Below are 17,256 nucleotides of genomic sequence, written 5' to 3' on the forward strand. Positions count from 1 at the left end.
AATCAGCACTAATTTGTATTCCCACCAACAAGGCACATAGTGCCCGTGTCTTCCCAGCTAGACAATAGTTCAGATCTTTGCAAATAGAACAGACGGAAAACATTTTATGGTTGTTACTTGTATTTTAAAATTATTCCTGTGGAAAAACACTTTTTTAACATAAATATTACATGTAGAGGAACAAACACAAGGATGATAGCAGATTTCTTGTTGTAAATGATCAAACCCGAAGACCATGGAACAGTATTTAAAAATACTGAGAGGAAAACCAACAACCTAGAATTCTATATCCATTGAAAGTCTACCAGGAATTTGTTGTTGTTGCTGTTGTATAAATTGATAAGGTAATTCAATGCAATTCCAATCAAAATGTCAATAGACTTTTTTTTTTTCTTAAACTGACAAGTGGATCTCAAATTCATATGGAAATGCAAAGTGTCTGCTATAAATAAAACAACTTTGTTGAAGAACAAATTTGAAAGACTTATACTCCCTGACTTCGAGACATATTTAAAAAAAATTTTTTTTTAATGTTTATTTATTTTTGAGAGACAGAGAGTGAGACAGAGTGTGAGTGGGGGAGGGTCAGAAAGAGGGAGACACAGAATCGGAAGCAGGCTCCAGGCTCTGAGCTGTCAGCACAGAGCCTGATGCGGGGCTCGAACCCATGGACCACGAGATCATGACCTGAGCTGAAGTCAGACACCCAACCGACTGAGCCACCCAGGCGCCCCAAGACATATTTCAAAGCTATAGCAACCAGGGCAGTGTGGTATTGGCATCAGGATAGATAAATAGTGAATGGAACAGAACAGGGTTCAGTAATAACCCGTGTGTGTACAATTTGTTTTTGATAAAGCTACAAAGGCAATCTAACAAAAGAAGGATAATTATTTTTCAACAGATGATGTCGAACAATTAGACATTTCTACTTAAAAAGCTAACTTTGATTCCTGCCTCTCACATGTACAAAATTAACTCAATGGATTATAAACACCAAACTATAAACCTTCCGGGAGAAAATACTTGCGCCTTTGGATCAGGCAAAGACTTTTTTTTAAAGGGCATCAAAAGCACAACCCGTAAAAGAAAAGTAAGACCTTGCCAAAGTTAAGAATGGTTCCTCTTTGATAGGCACTCTTAAGAGTGAAAATGCAAGATAAGGAGAGAAAACATTTACAAATCAATCTGACAAAGTATTTATGTCCAGAGAATAATTTTAAAACTCATAAAACTCAGTAACCACAAAACCCAATAAAAATCATGCAAAGATTTGGACATTTCACTAAAGAAAATATATGGATGGCCAATAAATGTATGAAAAGATACTCACCATTATCATCATGAAGGTAAATGTGAATTAAAATCAACAGAGACTATCACACACATTTTGGGATATTCAGAATTGAAAATGACTGATCGTATCAACGGTTGGCAAAGACGTAGCATAACTGGAGCTCTGATCCACTGCCAGCAAGAATAGGAAATGGAGAAAGGACTTTGGGAACCAGTTTGGTAGATTCTTTAAAAGTGAACCACACAGGGGCGCCTGGGTGGCTCAGTCGGTTAAGTGTCCGACTTCGGCTCAGGTCACCATCTCACGGTTCATGGGTTGGAGCCCTGCATCGGGCTCTGTGCTGACAGCTCAGAGCCCGGAGCCTGCTTCGGATTCTGTGTCTCCCCCTCTCTCCGACCCTCCCCTGCTCTCTCTGTCTCTGAAAATTAAATAAACATTAAAAAAAATTTTTTTTAATATTTATTTATTTATTTATTTATTTTTTAATATATGAAATTTACTGTCAAATTAGTTTCCATACAACACCCAGTGCTCATCCCAAAAGGTGCCCTCCTCAATACCCATCCCCCACCCTCCCCTCCCTCCCACCCCCCATCAACCCTGTTTGTTCTCAGTTTTTAACAGTCTCCTATGCTTTGGCTCTCTCCCACTCTAACCTCTTTTTTTTTTTTTTCCTTCCCCTCCCCCATGGGTTTCTGTTACGTTTCTCAGGATCCACATAAGAGTGAAACCATATGGTATCTGTCTTTCTCTGTATGGCTTATTTCACTTAGCATCACACTCTCCAGTTCCATCCACGTTGCTACAAAAGGCCAGATTTCATTTTTTCTCATTGCCACGTAGTATTCCATTGTGTATATAAACCACAATTTCTTTATCCATTCATCAGTTGATGGACATTTAGGCTCTTTTCATAATTTGGCTATTGTTGAGAGTGCTGCTATAAACATTCGGGTACAAGTGCCCCTATGCATCAGCACTCCTGTATCCCTTGGGTAAATTCCTAGCAGTGCTATTGCTGGGTCATAGGGTAGGTCTATTTTTAATTTTCTGAGGAACCTCCACAGTGCTTTCCAGAGCGGCTGCACCAATTTGCATTCCCACCAACAGTGCAAGAGGGTTCCCGTTTCTCCACATCCTCGCCAGCATCTATAGTCTCCTGATTTCTTCATTTTGGCCACTCTGACTGGTGTGAGGTGATATCTGAGTGTGGTTTTGATTTGTATTTCCCTGATAAGGAGCAACGTTGAGCATCTTTTCATGTGCCTGTTGGCCATCCGGATGTCTTCTTTAGAGAAGTGTCTATTCATGTTTTCTGCCCATTTCTTCACTGGGTTATTTGTTTTTTGGGTGTGGAGTTTGGTGAGCTCTTTATAGATTTTGGATACTAGCCCTTTGTCCGATATGTCATTTGCAAATATCTTTTCCCATTCCGTTGGTTGCCTTTTAGTTTTGTTGGTTGTTTCCTTTGCTGTGCAGAAGCTTTTTATCTTCATAAGGTCCCAGTAATTCACTTTTGCTTTTAATTCCCTTGCCTTTGGGGATGTGTCGAGTAAGAGATTGCTGCGGCTGAGGTCAGAGAGGTCTTTTCCTACTTTCTCCTCTAGGGTTTTGATGGTTTCCTGTCTCACATTCAGGTCCTTTATCCATTTTGAGTTTATTTTTGTGAATGGTGTGAGAAAGTGGTCTAGTTTCAACCTTCTGCATGTTGCTGTCCAGTTCTCCCAGCACCATTTGTTAAAGAGACTGTCTTTTTTCCATTGGATGTTCTTTCCTGCTTTGTCAAAGATGAGTTGGCCATACGTTTGTGGGTCTAGTTCTGGGGTTTCTATTCTATTCCATTGGTCTATGTGTCTGTTTTTGTGCCATAAAAATTTTTTTTAAAAACTGAATCACACATTTATGAATTAGCCACTCCTAGGGATTTACCCAGGAGAAATGAAAACAGAAGTCCATACAAATACTTGTCACAAATATTGAGAGCACCTTGAGCTGTGACAGCCACATCTGGAAACGACCCATTACCCATCAATAGGTAAATGGAAAAACAAATGGTGTGTCTATGTAATGAAGTAGGACTCGGCAACACATGTAATGCATTATTGATACATGCAACAACATGGATGAATCTCAAAACTATTAGGCCTTGTGATAGAAACCAGACCACAGAAATAGTATGGTATGATAGGATTCCATTTATATAAAATTCTAGAAAATGTAAACTAGAGTGACAGCAACAGCAAGTTGTGGGGAGTGGGAGATAGGGCAGCATATGAGGAAGGATTATAAAGGGGTACAAGGAAACTTTTGTGATGTGTAATGGAGACATTCATTACCTTGATTGTCTTGTTGGTTTCACAAGGGTCTGTATGTCAAGACTTACAATGTATTCCTTATGGGTGTGTAGTTTATTCCATGTCTATAATGCTTCAATATGGGGTTTTTTTGTTGTTTTGTTTTAAAGCTGGCACTGAAGAAACCGTTAACCACAGGTGCATTGATCTAGAACATGGGCTTTGGAGGCTGATACACTGGGGTAACACCCTAACTCTGAATCTTGGAAAAATTTCTTTCTAGAAATCTCCATTTCTTTATGGTAGAGGATAATAGTGAATTAGAAAATGTATTCTGCACACAGAATGGGGATAATCATGCTTCAACAGAGTTGTGATAAGGATCACTTGTACTATATATAATAGTACAATTATATAAATTGAATGCCATTATAGAAAAGGGAACACTTGTACACTGTTGCTGGGAATGTAAATTGCTTCAGCCACTATAGAACACAGTGTGGAGGTAACTCAGAGAATTAAAAATAGAAGTGCCGTAGGATCTAGCAGTTCTACTGGGCGTATATCCAGAGGAAATGAAAATAAGAAATCAAAATATCTGTGCTTCCATGTTTATTGCAGCGTTATTCACAATAGCCAAGGTATGGAAACAACCTAAGTGTCCATCAACAGATAAGCGGATAAAGACAATGCGATATGTATGTATATATGTGTATATGTATACACATATACACATATGTATATACGCATATACGTACATACAGTGGAATATTCAAGCTGTGCTTCTGCTCAGAAACAAAGCTGCAAATGTGCCTCTAAGCTTTGCAGAAAATGCAACTGGTTGCTCTTGTACCAGGAGCCATACCTTTTGGAATCTCTGCATTGCTGGATTGATCCTGAGACTTCTGTAGGATAAGTTATATAAACAAACTCTCTTGGTGGTGAGTGTTTGTCAGCTGAAACAGAGACCAGCTTCTAGAGCCTGGTTTACAGATCGTGGTTCCTGTGCTACACAAATCCTGCCTTGTTCTCAAAGCTACATCCTGTAAGAAGGGGTTTGAGGGTTGATGGACGTGGCTTTTAACAGATGACAGAAAGGGCGATGCCAATTAACGTAAGCCTGATCCCCAGGGGCCTCATGAAAGGCTGCCCATTGTTTCACATTTTAGAAATGGTAGTACTCGAGACCGTGCCTTGGATAGGGTACTGTTTCTGCCGGCTTTGTAGGAATGATGGTAATGTTATTTGTGAATATTTAATTTTGGGTGCACTGTGATCAAATTTTCATCCTGGTGCCAAAGAACAGTGACTTTTATAGGGGAGTCACTACACTTTTTTTTTAAATGACTGATAGACCATTTAAAGTTGTCTGTAATGACTCCAGTATGCCTTCAATTAGAGTGTTTTTAAAGCCAATCAGCCTTAAAGCCTGTAATGTGCCCACGATCTTGTTATGCTTGTGTTTTCTCCCACAGATAGTTGAGCCAGCAGCGCATATCCTGCTCAGTCCACATCAAGATGGCGATGGTTTGAGCATGTCAGTTATGTGGAAACTCCATGCGTTCTGGGGAGACTGCACTGAGGGCTCTGTGAGACTGAAAACCCAGCTTGACTGGTTATGGTCATAACCATAGCAACAAGCCCAGAGCCTGCCTTTTCCTCCGTGCTAAATCAATCCTTGTTGAGTGGCTGATTGATCTCTGAAGCCTGCTACTCTAGCAACGACTTATTTTTAAAAATCTATCTATGCATCCTCTACCTGTCCATTCATTTACTATATCTCTTCCTCTGTTAAAGGTGCTTTTCATGTATTCATGCATGTAATTCTCACATACCCTATGCAGTTGGTACTAAGATTATCCAGATTTTACCAATAAGAAAACAGACACAGAGAGGTTAAGCAATTTGCCGAAGGTCACACAGGTCGTGGCTTGTGGAGCTTGCATAAAAAACCTTGTGGTATTTTCCACACCTTGGCCTCATTCATTGATTCATTCATTCATTTTAACAAAGACCATCTTTCCCCAAGGTCACGTCCTTGGGATGTAGGAATAAGTGGAGTAGGATAGATTTTCTCTTTTTGACACTTATCCTAACCTGTGATTCCAATCTAAGCTGAAGGCAGAAAGGTGAAGTCCCAAAGCAATTCAACTCTGTATGTGTATATGCATATGGCTGCACAAGTACACAATGTACGCCCTATTTGGGGGGCCTGGGGAACCTGATGCAGAGAGGTGTAGAGACCCAGTTAGAGTAACCTGAGCATCCCAGTGAGAACTTGGCCATGACTCTTTTTGGAAACATAAGAATAAGACTTTTCTGACATTAAAAAATTTTGTTCATATGTCTTGGGTGATGATATTCCCTTTGAAGAAGCTTAACAATATGACATAGCTGAAAATTCTCTTGAACCTAAGAAAAGTAACATAGAGTAACAGATGTTGACCGTGGAGCATTAAAGTATATTCCAGTGACTATATATATATATATATATATATATATATATATAATCAATTAGCTTTTGCTTTTCTGTAGCATTAACCACGGTGATGTTTGGATTGTAAGGGAAAAATAATTAGGCTAAAAAAAGGCACGGTGATTGTAATCCGTATTCCACTTTCTGAAACTTCTGTGGGTAAACTTCCCTTAACAGACATAGTTTGGTTTTGCTGATGGCGTAATTTTAATAATGAATAATTCAAAGAAGCATGCAGCAAATGTTAGCTGAAGACAGAAAAAAATATCTTTGAATTCCTGTTTCTTTTATGGGCCTTCAGAAACCACTACCTATCTATATAGAGCCTCTCTCTAAGGGAGAAATGGGTACCATTCTTAGGCTAATGGGAAATAATGGTGTGATCTGTGAAGCTCTTTTCCTGGAAGCTAAGATAGAGATAAGCCACCTGAATTTCTCCACATCCCTGCTCTAGTATCTGGAATATTAGCAAGCAAGGGATGTCCAAATGGCAGGCTTTTTACAGGGGTCGTCAGCAATCCACCTAAGGCAGGGCTGGTCTCTGGTGTGCAGGTCTGGGAGGAAAACCAAAGGGAACACCGACAAGGCATCATTTCATCCAGCAGACCATGCAAGTGAGAATTCCAGCTTGCTCTGTTGTTTTCCAGTTTCTCTATGCCCAGAATGAAAATCTTGTGCTTTCTGGATTCTGAGACAGGCAGCGATGCTTGCTGGAGGGGAGCTGATGGGATTTCATGCTGTCAATCAGGGAGCCTGGCTGCTGCCATTTTAGCTGACTCCCTCCAGCTGGTGCAGAACCTTCTATAAGTGATGTCTTTGCACTTGGTTGAGCACATATATAGAAACAGACATCTATACAGAGGCAAATGTGTGTAACTGAATCAAATGGATGAATGTCTTTCTGTCCAGGTATACCCGTTGTTTCTACCTTTGCTACCAAGCCCCATTTCTTTCTTCTGGATATTTTAGGAGCCTTTTAATTTAAAGAATTGGCACTGAGAGGAAATGGCAGGGGTGATGGAAGCTTGAGGGGTTGGGAGCAGGAAAGAAAGGTTTGCTTGTCCCCTGAGCAGTTGTGCTCAAATGGGCTGGATGCTCCCTTTGCTGCAGTGAGCATTTGAAAACATGGGGGGTGTTTCTGATTGTCACATGACTGGGGGGCCCTACCAGAACCTTCTGGGCAGGAGCCATGAATGCAATATGTCCTTTAATGTGGAGATAATTGTATGCAACAAGGACATGCTGTATTAGTTTCTTATGGTTGCTGTAACAAATTGCCCCAAACTTACTGGCTTAAAATAACATAAATTTACTATAATTCCAAGTTTAGCATGGGTCTTGTTGGGCTAAGGTCAAGGTTATCAGCAGAGCTGGCTTCTTTCTGGAGGCTCTAGGGAAGAATCCATTCCATTATCTTTTTAAGCTTCTAGAAGCTGCTGGCATTTATTCTTGGCTCTTGGCCCCTTTCCACCATCTTCAAAGCTGGCAGTGTAGCATCTTCAAATCTCTCTCTTCTGCCTCCCTCTTTCCCTTATAAAGACCCTGTGATTATATTGGGCCCACTCTGATATTCTAGCATAATCTTTCTATTTCAAGATTTTCTTTTCATTTTATTTAAAACAATTTTTAAATTTTGGGGCACCTAGCATCTTCAAATCTCTCTCTTCTGCCTCCCCCTTTCCTTTATAAAGACCCTGTGATTATACTGGGCCCACTCTGATATTCTAGCATAATCTTTCTATTTCAAGATTTTCTTTTTATTTAATTTTAAAAATTTTTTAAAAATTTTGGGGCACCAGGTGGCTTAGTTGCTTGAGCATCTGACTTTGGCTCAGGTCCTGGTCTCACAGTTCTTGAGTTTGAACCCCTCATCAGGCTCTGTGCTGACAGCTCAGAGCCTGGAGCCTGTTTTGGATTCTGTGTCTCCCTCTCTCTCTGTTCCTCCCCCACTTGTGCTCTGTCTGTCTCTCTCTCTCTCTCAAAAGTAAATCGACATTAAAAATTTTTTTAATAAAGAATATTTTTTAAATACTTATTTATTTTTAAGTTAATTTATTTATTTTTGAGAGAGAGAGTATGCCAGGAAGGGACAGAAAGAGAGGGAGAGAGAATCACAAGTAGGCTCCATACCACCAGTGTGGAGCCCGATGTGGGGCTTGAACTCACAAACCATGAGATCATGACCTGAGCCAAAGTCAGATGCTTAACCAACTGAGCCACCCAGTTGCCCCTCTATTTCAAGATTTTTAAAAAATGTTTATTTATTGATTTTGAGAGAGAGAGCGAGAGTAGGGGGAGGGGCAGGGAGAGGGAGAGAGAGAATCCCAAATAGGCTCTGCACTAACAGTGATGCAGGGCTTGAACTCATGAACTGGGAGATCATGACCTGAGCTGAAATCAAGAGACGGATGCTCAACCGACTGAGCCACCCAGGTGCCCCTCAAGATTTTCAACTTAATCACATCTAAGTCCCTCTCATTATATAGGTAACATAGTCCTAAGTCCCCAAAATTAAAACATAGAAATCTTTGGCAGAGGATATCATTCTGCCTGCTACACATGCCCGCTCCAAGTGCCAAAAGTGAGTTTGGACTTGATTGGCAAAGAGTTAGCTTATATTCTTTTCTCTCTGCTGATGGCAGGAGTCTTGTGTCTTTCTGGTTAGATAGGCCTGATGATTTGACAGGGGCTTTTGGCCACTGCATGTGTAATGAGTGGGGTGTTCCAAGCCAAACAAACTTTCCAGCCTCCTAGGAGAGTGTTGGGAAGTATCAATCATCAATACCCCTTTACCCAATCTTTCTCTCTGAATGATCAGTATGAGGTCCCAGATGGTTTTCAGGTCTCAACACATCTTTGACTGGAGGTTCCATGGTATGGCCAACTGAAGTATTCTTTCTTCCCAGGAACAATCCCTATACCCTTCCTTCATTGCCTAGCCCAGCCCAGCTGACCAGTTTCCTTACTGGCTTCATTTCCATCCCTGCTCACCCATTTCCCCCACATCTACTTGAATTTACCTAAACCGTTGGTGGGTTTGTGGGTTTTGTGTTCTTCTTTACACTCTGTGTAATGTCCAGTCTTTTTTCCAATAAGTACTTTAATGATTAGAAACTCCTCTAACAAACTCCCCAGATCATAACCATCAAGGGCATCCTCTCTGGCTTCTAGGACTTAACTTTCCTTTCCAGTATGAGCTATGCTTTTTCTCAGTGCCCTGCTGGATCTCATGATCCACCTCTATCCTAACACCCACTCATTCATTCCTTTGCAGCAATTATTTGAGTTCCAGCTATGAGGAGGACCCTGTGTTGTCGTACTGCAGAACATCTACTGTTTACATTTCTGTCTCCCCTCATAGGCTGAGTTCTACTTGAAGTATAAATTTATGCAGACTGAATCTCTAAAAGCAATGCTCATACACAGATATCAAATTTACTACAGTGCAAGAGGAGATGCATTTTCTAGGAGGAAGACAAAGTTTGACAGCTGTTCCAAGTTGGCATGCTGTTTTGCTGTATAATAGTTTGACTATATAATTGCCTCATGGATGGGTATGACCTTGAGATACCCATCTCGATTTTGGTTTCTTGGCCTAGCTATTTTCATATCATTTTCTGAGTTTAGCATGGCCAGAATGACATTGAGCCCCTGGTCAAAGGCCAGCTGATGAGACCTTGGTGTAGCTCTGGTGGTGGAAGTCAAGCTTATAAATTCAGTCAAGGGTCTGCCCAGGCTTGATTCCATCCTTTCCCTCTGCTGGAACAGCGCTTCTTCTGGAAAGGACAATGTGTGGAAAGGTGAGCTCCAAAAATTCACCTAAGGGACCAGAAGCCCTTTTGGCCACCTGGACCATTTGGAACTTAGACCTGTCTCTAGATCCCAACTCAGAGGGACTGGCTAAGGTCTTAGGACTCCCAGTCTCTGACTACTGTTGTCTCCCTGGCTTGTCCTTTCTTTATCCTACATGCTTCACCCTCCCCAGCTCTACTGTTTAGGTTCTTGATCTGTCCGTGGCTCCTGTCAATCAGCATACTACTTGTCTTCTAGTCCCTTTCCTATGTCCCTCTCTTTTCTCATCTCAGCTCTCTTCCTCTTCTTCAAACATTTAATGAAAACTACTCCTGTGTCAGGCAGGCAATTTGATAGGTAGAGAGTGGCATAGTAAATAACTGATTGATTCATCTGTTTACCACATATGGGTATTGAGGAGTTGCCGTGGGCCAGACATTGGGACTAGCATGCCCAGAAGATGGGAGACGAGGGAGGATGACACATTTGAGGAATTAAAACAGGTCCAGCCTGGCTAAGCACAGAGTAGGAAGAGGAGGGCAGTCTGAGAAATGATGCCGGAGGGGTAGGCCACAGCCAGGACATGCAGGCTCTTGAGAGCCATTTTGGACATTGGCCTAAGAGCAGTGGGAAACCATGGCAGCATTTAAGCTGAGGAGTGATATGGCCAGATTTGCATTTTGGAAAGCTTGCTTTGCCTGGAGCGTGGGTGGCCAATTGTGGAGGGGCAGGAGTAGAGTCTGGGAGAACATGGGAGTGGCTGCCAAGGGGTGGACTCAAGTGGGGTGCGGCAGAGGGAATAAAAAGGAATGCAAAGATTCATGATGTGGAAATATTCAGGAGTGGAGCCCACTACCCTTGGGGACTGATCAAAAGTGCGGCCCACGGGAGTGGATGACAGTGCCTCCCTTGGAGGAACTTATAGTTGAACATAAGTGACTCCCAGGCTCTGGAGTAGAAGAAACAGATGCCAGGAGGGCTGGTACGAACCTCTGGGGAGGGGTATGTGGCTTAAAAAAATGCTTTCAAATACCTATTTCAAACACAAACTGTAGAAAACGAAGTTCTACAAAACCTTGGTGAGATCCATGGAGAAGCAGGAGGGAGTCATGGGTTATAAAAGGTGTCAAAATCCTGGCATAGTATAGGAAGTAGAACATTACAAACAGATTACAAAATGGTGGGATCCATGTGTGGTCAGGACAAGGGGAAATGCTATTTTGAAAACCTCTAAAGTTTCTTTATTCCATGGTGGAAACAAAGTAATGTTGGGGGAAGACAGGCCTTTGTTTTGAAAGGGCCCTTTGGTGAGCCCCTTCTACGGGGTGCTACTGGGGGCATCTTAGCTACTAGTATTGTACTTGGGATTCTTGTAGCCTTGAAAGAAAGATATTCAAAGTTTTCACATTCCTTATGTAGCCAGAGATGGAGGCTTGATGTCTCTGAGGGCCCAGGGATCCCCACTTTGGGGGAAATTACTATTTGATGCTTCTGGCTGTGGAAAAGATGAAAGTATGAGCCAAGCCTGGAATGGGCAGTGAGGCATCCTCTGCATGAGGACGGTGGCTCGGTGGAGGGTATAGGTGACTGCAGAGGTTTTATCACGTGACCAAGGGACATGAACTTGGAGGTTTGGTGTGGGGGTTGGGGTGAACCAGCAACCTGGCAGCTGGCTTGGGGCCAATGAGCAAGCCCCATGAAATAGTTGGTCCATGGGGCTGTGACATAATCCACCTCTGCCCCCCCCCCCCCCGCCCCCATATTGAATTCTATTATGTGTTTCTTTATCTTTGGCAACAGGTCTGTGTTTGTGGTTTCTTTCCTTTTCTTTTTTAATTTTTTTTTAAATCTTTATTTATTTTTGAGAGAGAGAGAGACAGAGTGCAAGTGGGGAAGGAACAGAGAGAGAGAGGGAGACACAGAATCTGAAGCAGGCTCCAGACTTTGAGCTGTCAGCATAGAGCCTGATGTGGAGCTTGAACCCACAACTGCAAGATCATGACCTGAGCCGAAGTTGGATGCCCAACCGAGCCACCCAGGCACCCCATGTGTTTGTGGTTTCTGAGGCTGTGTTCACTGGGAAGATGGCAGAGAATTGGGGTAAGATGGCAGGAAACAGGTAGAAGGTAGCCAGGTATGCTAGGTGAGAAGCTGAGGGTGAGTGGAGCTATGGGCCCTGCGTACACTTCTGGAATGTTCTTGGGAACACTGATAGGGGGACTTTTGTGGTGGCGTGGGAGGGAGCTGAGGTTATTATTACTTGGTTATTAAAGGAAAAGTAGCCTCTGGGGGCTGTAAAACTCAGCTCTCATGTATTGTCACAGGAGACTCTCAGGTGACAAGAGGAAGGAGTCGCCAACTCCACCTTAGGAGCCAGTGCAGGAGAAGCGACATTTTGGTTCCCAGAATTATTTGTGAGTTTTCTGGCTGGAGCCACCTGTTTGTATTTCACTGGAATACAGAGCCTCAGGACTGACTCAGTTTCCCAGCCTTTGAAGATTGTCAGCCAAAGGAGCCAGAATCAAGTTTGGAAGCAATAAGAAGCGATAATAAAATATGGCGACCTTATAGCCAATGAGCTCTTCCGTGCCAGGTATTGTGCTGTGGGTTCTCGTAACTCTTCTATGGGGTTGGTGCTGCTAGCCTCCCACATAGATGGCAAATGGGAGCTCGGGAGGGGTGGTTGCTAGGCAGGGACTGTCTCACTCAGGTTAGGTCAGGTGAGTTGACCGGGATTAAATGTTCAGCATCTGGAGAAGGGAACCCAGACTAGGAGGACTCTGGCTCCAAACCTGGGGCCAATTCATCCATGTGTGAGAACTGAACTCCAGCCCCAGGGCCCTCTTCTGAGACCCTTGGGATCCCCACCTCTGTCTTCACCATTGACCAGTGGTCTGTCTGCCTCGGCTAAACCCTGGTCAAGATCAAGGCGTAGGTGGGCTTCCTGCCTGCTGTCCAGGAACCTCACTGTACTCCTCTAAGGTGATTCTGCCTCCCAGGCTCTGGAGCCACAGGGGCACGGTGCTTGGCACAGCCCAGGTAAATGTTGCTCCTGTATAGAAAGAAGGTGATCCACGGAGAGCTTTCCAGCTTCTGCAGGGAAATAACAAATCACAGTCCTCCTTAAGGGTGTTATAAATTAGATCCCTCTGGTGCCTTTGTGAAATAGATCAGTTGGCAAATCATGCCGTGCAGATGCTGATCTGCACTTAGAATGCTTACCGCAGAATTAATGGATCTACTTAAGAGATCTCCATAAAATAGGGATGACCAAAGTTCCAACTGTAGAGATGGAAAGCGATGACCATGGCTCCAGTGTGTAATTTATTGAAGGCTGTAAGTTCACAAGACGCCTTGCAGAATGTATAAAGAGCTGAGGCTTCTGACCCCAAGGATTGCAGGCCTCACTAAGACTGATGTCATTGAGGATCGAAGTTCAAATATACTGGCAACCTGAGAGATCATTACCAGAAATACTTTAGGCAGAAAGGCTAAAGACAGCTGTTGGCTTTGAGGCAGTGTTTAAAGGAGATTAAGAATGATGAGCCAGGAAGAAAGGCAAAATGTTAACTTGGCATGAAAAGGAAACGTCTGTAGGTCTTGAATGCCTCAGAGACAAGGAGCTATATTAAATGTCAAATTAAAAGCCAAGTAATCAATGATAATAAATGCCAGCATCTTTAAAATGCAGCAGAAGGCTGCCATGAACTGGGTGAGGCATGGATCATTTCTGTTCTACTGATCAAATTACTTTGGTTATATCTTCTCTGGGGGCAAAAGCCTCCATACTTGGAAAGATGTGGTTAGACATTTAGGTGAATTTCCTGGCACTGATGAGGTTTTGGCGTGATGGTGGGGCTCTTGGGGTTGGGAGCTGATGGCCAGGAAAGAATTCTCGAAGACGTCTTTGGTGCAAAAAGGTGGTTTTTATTAAAGCATGAGGACAGGACCCGTGGCCAGGAAGAGCTGCATTGTGAGTGTAGGGGGTGACCGTTTTATGGAGTCCAGGAGATGGTCAGGAGGGAATTTCCAAAGAGACTTGTACATGCTAAAGACTTGCTGGAGGCCTAGGTCCTGTGAAGCTAAGGTTGTTTTTCCTTCTAGCAAAGCATTAACATGAAGAGAATAGGAGTTCCTGGACTTTGGGTCATTGATGGGATTGCCTTTTTCTTGTAAACTGGTAGAGACACTTATTTGTTTTTTGTCCTTTCCTGTTTTGGGGTAGCTGGGAGTGAGTGTACAAGGACTATCATACATGTCCCACCTGGGGGAGGGTGCTGTTAGCCTGTACTTTGCCCTCGGCTTGGCCCACGCTCCCTCATCAGCACAAGGTAAGAATTTTACACCTGGGAAGGAGAGTGCTTAACATACACACCTTTGTAGGGGAACACACAGAACTGAACTGTTGTGCTAAGTCTGATGAATTATAAAATTCCCCTCCTGCCCTTCCTCACTTCCATACCATCTCCCTTCTAGAAGTTTTGAAAAATTAGCTAGCACTCAATCATGCATCATCTGATATGACACATCTCTAAATTATGTTGGAAAAACCCAGAATATATTAGTTGTGCTCACCATTACCCCTCAATTCCAGGAAGCAGCTTTGTTTGTGCCAGCACGGGCTCAGTGGGCTAAGACCCGAAAGGCTGAGCCCTGAGTGCAGCAGAGGGGGTTGCCATTGGTACAGTTTTTGCTCCTTTGTCTCTCGTGTATGGTAACATACAGTCTGAATGGGCGGTCTAAGTTACAGAGTCGTGAGGAATGTCGCCCATGTGCACATACCCAGGTTGTCTTCCCTTGTCTTGAGGTTTTCACAACATTCCTTAGGGAAGGGCTCTATCACATCCCCCCTGTTGATGCTCAGAACCCCTATTTTGGGTCAAAGAGCATCATCTTGGTTTAGAGTTTTATATTTCCATAGCATCACATGCATGGCTGTTTTGCTTTTGACCATTACCTCAATGCAGCTGGAGACAGACCATATAAGCAGGGGACCAAGGCAAGGTAGGATTAGGCAAGCTCCCAAAATCAGGAAGATAATACCTATGAGGGTTTTGAATCCCTCGAGAGTTGAAAACCATCCTCCAAACAACTCCCCGGGATCTCAACCTTTCCAGGTCTGGACTGGGACATGAGCAGCCTTTCTCATTCAGTCTGTGATCTCCTCTATGACTTTTCCTTCATCATCTGTCTGTAGGCAGCAGTTGCTCAGGTTAAACTTTCTACAAACTCCTCCCTCCCTTAGGTTACTTACTTGATTGATAGCATTGTGCATTTTGGTTTGCTGCTTGGCTAGCAAGTTAAGAGCCCTGACAGTTTCATTGGTTATAATTTCTACAACTGCTTGCAGTCTGATTATGCGGTTTAGCATGTAAATGGGAGTGTGGTAGCCCCAGGACCCATCCTTTGCCCAGGTGGCAGGACTGTAATATTGGATTCTATGCTCCGGAGGCCACTCGTCAACTTTCCAATTGCCAATTTGTAGGGCACATCATTTCCTTTGAGTCTCCCTTTCCCCATACATTTGGACTCCCAAATGTTCTCCTCTGGCAAGTAGGAGCAGGAAGAAAAATGGATGAATAGTTCCCAGCACACATGACCCTGACCAGCCTGTGGGAAATACTGTACAGACTGTCCTTCCACATATCCAGTATAGTCCACCTGGGACCCGCCATTCGATGGCTGTGCCAACATTGTCCCAGGCCTCTTGGAGATGAGAGAAGTTAGACGAGGGGTGGGGATCTGGCTCAAGGTGATCTGGGGACTCCCACCATTGGGTTTCCCAGGCAGTTGAGTTATAAAACCTTTGGCCTAGGCACGTTAAGCTTTCAACAGAGTTGGTGAACTTTCTTCTCCACTGGGCAGGCAGTTTTTCCCAATAATTGAGGTTTTGGGGAGCCAAACTCCAGCAGTAGGACTGGGGTATTCTGTTCCATCATAAGGTTCATGGGGATCTAATTCTCTAGCCTCCTATGGCCATTGATCCCCCCATGTTGGTTCCCTCGCATACATAGCAAGAAGAGACATTCAGAGTCTGGGCTATAGTCTCTGCTAGAGCTAGAAACAAGTTCCTTGCTGTGACTGAAATGGGAGGGGGGGCTACTTCTTATTTCTTCATAGAAGGAGTGGAAGACTTGATGGGACATGGTTGGATGGGCAGTAGTCTCTCTTGAACTATAGCACGATCCCTGGGTCTCTGCCTCACCCGTGGATCTGGATGCCAATTTGGGTGCCTCATTACCATTTGGAATCTCCTGGGTTAATGACGGTAAAATTAACAGGGTGACAGACCTTGGACTGACAACCTGATGTAGCAGCCCCCTTCTGAAGGAGCACTGTTGTGCCTTCTTTTTTCCAAGGAGCCCATGAAACACGGCTCCACCTGGGGCATAAAAACTCAGGTGTGCGGCACATAAACCATTTTCCTCACACATGTATTTGTCCTTGTTGGTATTCCCGTTCCCAGTCTAAGCCTCCGCATGGTATATCAAGAGTCCTTGGGCCCCCTGTGACAAGTGCCTGCTTTTTTCATATGACAGATACCTCTGGGCCAATACCTATAACTGCACATATGTCAAACAGCATTGACATTGGTCATTTTGGGTTAGTAATTTGTGTCCAGCTGACCAAGGGCCCCAAGCCTTGGTTGGATAGGACATCTAACCAATCTTCACTAGAGGAATAGTGTGGGTCAAGGCAAGTGTATTGACCCTCCCATTGGCAGATAGAATAGGTGGTCTCGTTGTGTCTGCAGGTCCCCAGGACTCCTCCCTGGCATGAGAAGTGGGTATGGTACAGTAAGGTCCAAGTGACTCCCTGGCCTGACCTGGTTATGCGACTACATGGGTCATGTGATGAAGAATCTAGGTCTACAGAAGGGGTGCAGGTCAAAAGCAACCAATACCAATGAAGCATCCTATCCACAAAGGGAAGGTGCTAACAGAAACCTCTCACCACACTCCCGGCCGGCTAGGGTGGCCTCTGCCAATCCGATAGCGAAAAGTCGAGCAACAATCACAGTAACAGTGAGAAACAAGGGGTGACAGTGCATCACAGTAAGGAAACAGAGCAAACAAGGACAGTCTATTTGTTGCACCAGACCTTCGATTCCTCAAGCTCCTGCCGTGCGTAGATCAGTCAGTTTCTGGAGTGACTGACGCAGGGCTGCAGTCTCCCGGAGTTGCACATTGCTTCTTCCATATGGTCAGCTTGCACGGTGTTGATGGACCGGGAATGCGCTCCCGGTTTCGAGATGCTGGCTTCGCTCTGCTGTAGTGAATCCGGGGACCCATCTCAGCCACCTGTACTCCAGTGGGGGTGAACAAAATGACAGTGAACGGGCCTCTTCAGAGGGGTTTTAGGGGTTGGACATTTGACTCCTTCATACAGCATCTCCT

This window comes from Panthera leo, chromosome D2 (genome assembly GCF_018350215.1).
Source record: "Panthera leo isolate Ple1 chromosome D2, P.leo_Ple1_pat1.1, whole genome shotgun sequence".
Classification (NCBI taxonomy): Eukaryota; Metazoa; Chordata; class Mammalia; order Carnivora; family Felidae; genus Panthera; species Panthera leo.